A 6,878-nucleotide genomic window follows, 5' to 3' on the forward strand; every position below is an offset into this window, starting at 1 on the left:
AGTGTCTCCCCCAGCTTATATTTCCATAGGAGACCCGGACCTGCCGGATCTTCGTCAGGTGGAATCTGAATTACCTCCGGAATCTGAGTCGGCCAACACCGTGATCCCTGATACCATGGGTGTCTGCTTTAGAATTTCTGGGCATTCAGGTTTTGTTTAGGTTGATCCTGTCAACAAATTTTTTACAGCACATCAACTGGCACAGATGCAAGAGGCAAAAACAAACGTCGCTGTTGAGAACACCAGTTCGAAAGGTGCATTTCTCAAGCTTCCTGTCGTTTGCTCGAATTCTCAAATAGCGACATGGTTAAAATTAAATCATAAATATCAAGCCTAGGTGTGGCCTGGGCGTTAGTTCAGTGGAGGAGAATGAGTTCCCTCGAACTCATGTGATCCGGGGCTATATCCCCATAGTGTCCAGTTCAGCTCGAGAAAATCCTGAGCCCTGCAAAGGAGCTGTAGAGTACTGAGACGGTGAAACCAACAGAAGTCTCGGCATAAAGCCACCGCGCAGGAAAATAGGTACTGGATCTAACTCTGTGCAGAATGCCTATTGCTGAACTTGTCAGAGATTGGAAAGTTTCGGATGAAGCATCACTCTCGAACTCCATCATATAAGGTTTGATAACGCAGGGTGATCCGAGCTCCATAATTTGATTTTCCCGCCAAAAAACCAACTTGAATCTTTCCAAAAATTTAGTCGTTGCTATGTAGAGCAGACTCGTTGTTAACTTCCATAAAGTCTGCCGATGAATTGGACTCCTTTCATGACAGCACAGCTCCGGGTTCTTAATTAGAGAATCATAGGGCTCACTTTCGGAACGGGGATTTGGATGCAGGAAGCATTTCAACAGCGCACAGGCTCTCAGTAACTCGTAAGACGCTCTAGAGGAAACGTTCATATAAAAAAGTCAGCCAATAGAGACGCTGCCTGAAGCTCCCGCCTACACAAAATTCTTTCATAAAAAGGCAATATGGCACTTACATGAACAACAACCGCGAAATTCTAAAATAACTGCTCCAGATTTATTGCCCTGGTTCTTCGGTGGAACGAGGTGGGTACACAGCTATCTCTCCGGAACATAGGTTCCGCAGGGTTAAAAGCCTAGGCAGGTCTATTTCCATTTTTGACACGGACAAGGAAGTATGGTCATTAAATTGTTTTGAACCTTTCAAAGCTACAGGCGGCCATTTCACATATACATTGATGTTATCATCGATTCAGGGGTATGCGTATTATTTATTCCTAAATTGGACAACCGGTTACAAGACTCACCTTAATCATGCAGACTTATTGTCTTAATTCTCTTCATCTTTGAAAGACTGCTATACCTACATATAAGGGATAAGCTGAGATACGGAAATACATTACACAACACTCGGTTTGCGTATGTCAAAGGAAAATCGACAGACTCAGTTCCTGGTTAGTAAGATTGAAACGGCCCTCGATTTTAAGGAGGTTGCTCTATTCCTACTGTTTGGTAAATTTACACCTTCCTTAATTATCGCAATATCAAATCGTCCCAAGGCAACAGTTTCGTGAATATCAGAGCCATAAGAGGATGCCCACAAGGAGGTGTGCTTTCTTTTATACTCTGGTCTCTGGCGGAGGATGACCTCTTAACCAAGCTATAGGAACGTCGTTACGTTGCTGTTGGGTACGCGGACAACCCGGCACTTATTATTACGGGAAAGTTCGGCTATTCTCTATCAGACGGTATGAGTGCAGTTCTGGAGAAGAAATGCTTAAATACTCTCACGAATTCCAATTTCTTGGAGCTAGGCTTGATACGAGCTTAATTAAGGCTTCTAATCTCGCCAAAACTCATTTGAGAAAGTCATCCAGGTCATGTGGGCCTGTTGAAAACTTTTTGGTCGAATACGGCTTTGAACTCCAATTTGAATGGACCGCACTATAACCCATCCGAATGTAACTTAAGCCTCCATAGTCTGGTTGGCAAAGATGTTGCAAAAAACTATCATTTCACGCCATGACAAACCCAAAGCGCTTGCTCTAATCTCGGTTACAGGATCAATGAGAACCTGTTCATCCGCGGCCTTGAAATCACTACTGGGCTGGACCCCACACCATTTTTTTTTCCCAAGCAGTAGCAACTTGGAGGGATTTGCAATTGAAAATATATGAAAGTACTTTTTGTAAGAAGACACACCGGATCAAAGATCTCTATCAAGATCTAGTGCGGATATTTTTTGATTTGGCACCAAACTTTCTATTGCAATTTCAACTTGTGCCAGATTGAATCTTCAAAAGAGTTTGAAAGTCACCTTTATAGCTTTGGGTGCAATGACAACGGTATTTCAATCGGAAGTCTGTGCAAACTGAAAGTGGCAGACTGGATAACTGGCGAAAGGTGGCGCGGAGATAAAATCAGGATCTGCAGTGACAGCCAAGCTGCTCCAAAGGCCCTGGAAATCGCTCGAACCTCTTTAAAGTTAGTCCAGGAATTTAAGTTGAGGCCGAACTCCGTTACAAGATGGAATAAGCTTGAACTTGTGTGGGTGCCAGGACACTCTGGAGTTCAAGGTAACGAACTGGATGATTTAATGTGTATATCGTGTTTGGAGGACAAGGATAGTACATAACATTTTCTCTGCCGCTGTCCGGCCTTCGCCAGACTCAGATGGTGCATTTTTGGGTCGGATGTACTGAGAATGGACGACGTACATTCTCTTTCTCTCAATAAACTGCTAAAATTCATAAAGGAGTCTGGTAAGTTTGCAGAGGAGCAATGAATTTCCACCCCACCTACATATCCCTTTCCTCTAAATCCAGTCTCTTGGCCTTACGTACAATAGGCAATATGCCAGAGTGCTTGGAAAAAATTGTTTTTAGTTTTTACTGCCGCCCACAATTCCATTCCTCCTTTCTAGTTATCTTTTCAGATGGAGCGATCACCTCCGGGCTCGTCAAGGAGTGCTTTCACACTCTCCAAATCTTGGTAGCAAGGAACGAGGTACTAATGTGCCACTACCAAAAAACTGAAGTACTTTTGGGACCGGAATCATTCTGTGAACTCAGTTGGTCTTCCTCGAAGCATATGTATTGAAACTCAGAACGCATTTATTAGTAGCGAGGGGGTGGAGGCATATGATAACTGGAGTAAAAATTGAGAAAATTTAACAAAACTTTACGCGTCTGATGCTTTAACATGCGAGTCCGGCTGGAGTAACATATCTCACCAAGATGCTCATTATTTCAATGGGTACTCTCATTATTCCCGATACCATCTGACCCCAGCGAAGCATCAGCATGTCTTCCGTAAAGGGCACAGCACAACAACACCACTCAATACCAGAAACACTCATATGCCTCGCGGCCTTAACCATAACCCCAGTGAGAGAACAGTCCTTTCGAGACGAAACATCAAAACCTAGAAGATTTATGCAAGAGGTTCCACAGAGTGGTGTCCTCTCCCCTGACTCATACACTGACGACTGTTTGATATTGGCGACCGGAAATGGATTGCTGCTCTAGCTGACAGCACAAGTTGCCTTAAAAAGCTTCTGGCGTAAACAGATCTCCTTGAACCAAAGCCCATAACACGGAAAAGATGGCGAAGGGTTTTCTTCAAGCCATGGATAAGAAAAGACATGGTTTCAGAATGTTCAAACAGGAATGTTCCTTGAGAGGAAAATAAATGCTCCTTTTATGAATTTAAAGGAGAAAAAAATATTTAATGGTGGCTATGATTTTAAAACCAAACGAATGAAAATTATGAACATTTTGTATGTTCCAAACTGCTAGAGTCGATTGTGTGAAACCATTCGCAGTTCATATTGCATGCCCTTAAAGCCATGGAAGTATTGAATTTGATGGCTGAAACAATTTCAGATGTGAAGGGTATTAAAAAGCACAAGGAACCGCTTGAATTAATTTGTTGGCTTGTATATTGATCAAAACCCTAAACAACCCGCTGTGGCGCTATCACTCCGCAGCGTCTGGGTTCAAGCCCTGATCAAAGCAACATCGAAACAAATTTAGAAAAAAGGTATTTTCTTAACAGCGGTAACAGCTCAGGGGCAGGCAATGGCAAACCTCCGAGTGTTTTTTTTTTGCCGTGCGAAACAGCTTCTCACAAAAATACAATCGCCGTTCGGAGTCGGCGTAAAACTATAGGTCCCTCCCCTTTGTGTGACAACATCAATGCGCACGCAACAAATCGGAGGAGAAACTCGGCCAAACTCTAACATATCTCACACCTAGACCAAAGTGAGCTAACTCAAAATTCATAGAGGGAAATTTAACTGCTTGTGGATCGTACAGATTTAACGCAATTAATACAAAAATAGGTATAACAGTAGTTTTTTAGTTGATGTATATAATCGTGAAGAAAAATGTATTGCCATTAATTGAATGTAAGTGCTATGAACTACATCGGCGATTTTTTTTCTTTTCTTATTATTAGGGTAACTGACTCACCGGATTCAGCCATTTTTTGTGAATATTTGTATATAGGCGGGTTTTCGAAATCTTGATTTTCGGAATATCTAATAAACTGGATTTTTTCATCGAACAAACCGTTTTTTTTTTATTCCATACAAATTTTGACCTCTCAAAAAAATTTCCAGTTTTTCGAAGTTTTCCAGGCTATATCCAGTCTAAGGGAAACCCTTAGTAGTTTAAAATTATTTCCAAGGTTATTTGGGCATGAACATATCGCACACCGTCTTCAAAAGAGTCACAACTCAAAATTTGGCATTTTTGAAATTATACGCTAAAAATTTACACAGAGCTTTTATTTACCTTTCAGAAAAAGCTGAATCAACTTTTGTTATAATTTGTTAAAAAAAAACCTAAGGTAAAGTCGCCCTTGCCCATATAAATAGCATATGCTAAGAAATAGTTTTTCGCATTTTCTGACGAACTTTTTTTTTGAGTTGTGACTCTTTTGAAGACGGTGTGCGATATAATAATCATAATTGATTCCTCCAAATGCATGTTTGGGGCTTAAATGTTTTCTACGTGTTTGGCCGCGCTTCTTCTCCAATTCGTCATCTGGTTCTTGATGTTGTGATAAAAATGCAGAGATCTACACTTCATTTCCACCAAGCCTATTGGTAAAGCAGATTACAACTCTAAGGAGGTAATTGCTCACATTAAGTACAAACAAACGAAAGGAAAAAAGTGAAAATTGAGAAATAAACCTTGGCGATCATCTCTTCTTAAAATTATTGCGACTTATTTGAGCTCTTATTTAACTGCAGTTAAGCGTTTGGTGGCCTCCTCCACCTGCGAATAAGCTTTTTTTGACCGAAGTACAATCAGAGGTTTGCTAGTGTCTGCCGAGCGGCGACCGCTATTTGGAAAACTTGTTTTGATATTGCTGCGACAAGAAAGTGAACCATGGACCCCCCGCCGAGTGGCATTAGGCGGCAAGAAATGAAATTATGAAAAAGTCAGAAATATTCAATGGAGTATTGAAAATAACTTAAAATAAGGCCAAACGTGATCTTTTCACTGATTTTTATTTGTTTTACTTTTCACCTATTTTTCTTTTGCTCTTTATTTTCATTTGCTCTTTTCTAAATAAAAGCTATCTTTAGTGTTCATAGTTTTATTGTAATTTTGGTAATGACTTCATGCCAGCATAAGCTTTTTCTCTGCATGAAAACTAGGTAAAATAAACCCGTTTTTTTTTCAAACTGGCATTTTTTGAATAACTCCAAACCCGGTTGCGGAGAAAAGGGCATATATGTAATACTCCTAAATTGGCAGTAAGAGCTAGTACCGTCCGAAAACACTACAGTACAGATATATCAATAAACACGTACGAAAGAGAAGGAACACATACGTTTATAAATAAACATGTACACGACACATTTACAAAAACGGCACTCAAGTACACAATACATTGACAAAAACAGTACTAGACTGTCTCGCTTTGATTTCGGAATGCTTACACATTGAGATGTTAGCTTACTACCAATATAGAAGTATTACATATATGGAAAAGGGTAATAATCGAACACGCTGCTAATTATGTACTGATCAGGAAAAAGTTCTCAGCGGAAATGTACTGTATGTAAATATAAAACTAAAACAAAAATGGACTATACATACGTTAGGGTGGGCCGAAAATCTAATTTTTCTCAAATCCCCTAGTAATAGTGAAAATATATTGTATCGTGAAGTCAACAACAAGCTTGCGAAATATTAGTCTTTTATTTGAATTGTAAGAGCCCGCGCATCGACCGCCAAGTGACCCACAGCACACACAAGACCAATTCTTGTTAAAAATTCTGGGTTCACCAAAAATTGTTGGTGCATATTATTAGAAAATGAATCCGTTAACGTAAAAGAATAAGTCAAATATCATTTCTGGCAGCCCTTTAGCTTATCGTTAATCTCAAACTTATCTGTTTTCCAAACAAATTGTAATTGTGTTGTGGATAATTGCACTGACCTATAATCAAAAGATGTAATGAAAGGCATTAATATTGTTAGCCTGCATTTAGGTCGCGGGTTCCAAATATTTTAATCTTTTTTTAATATTAGCTACAGTTTGCAAATTTAGGAACAATACCGGTAGCTCTAATAGAAAGCCATTATTTTCCATCATCGTGGAAAAATTTTGTTTATAAAAATGAGTATGGAAACACTGAACAGACACAACTTCTAGAAACACTAATTAGTTTACTTATGTTTATGCACACAATATAAAAATTGCAAATATAGGAAAATGACAACAAATTTTGTCCAACATTTTTATACCTTTCATGAGTATGAAATGGTATTATAACTTTGGTCCGATGTTTGTAAGTACCAGAACAAAAAGAGATAGACCCATGAAAATGTATACTTATATGATCAGAACGTCGAGCTGAGTTGATTTAGCCATGTCCGTCTGTCCGTCTGT

Source organism: Rhagoletis zephyria, unplaced genomic scaffold (assembly GCF_001687245.7).
Source record: "Rhagoletis zephyria isolate East Lansing unplaced genomic scaffold, Rhagoletis_zephyria_1.1 Rzeph_scaffold_01180, whole genome shotgun sequence".
In the NCBI taxonomy this organism is placed as follows: domain Eukaryota; kingdom Metazoa; phylum Arthropoda; class Insecta; order Diptera; family Tephritidae; genus Rhagoletis; species Rhagoletis zephyria.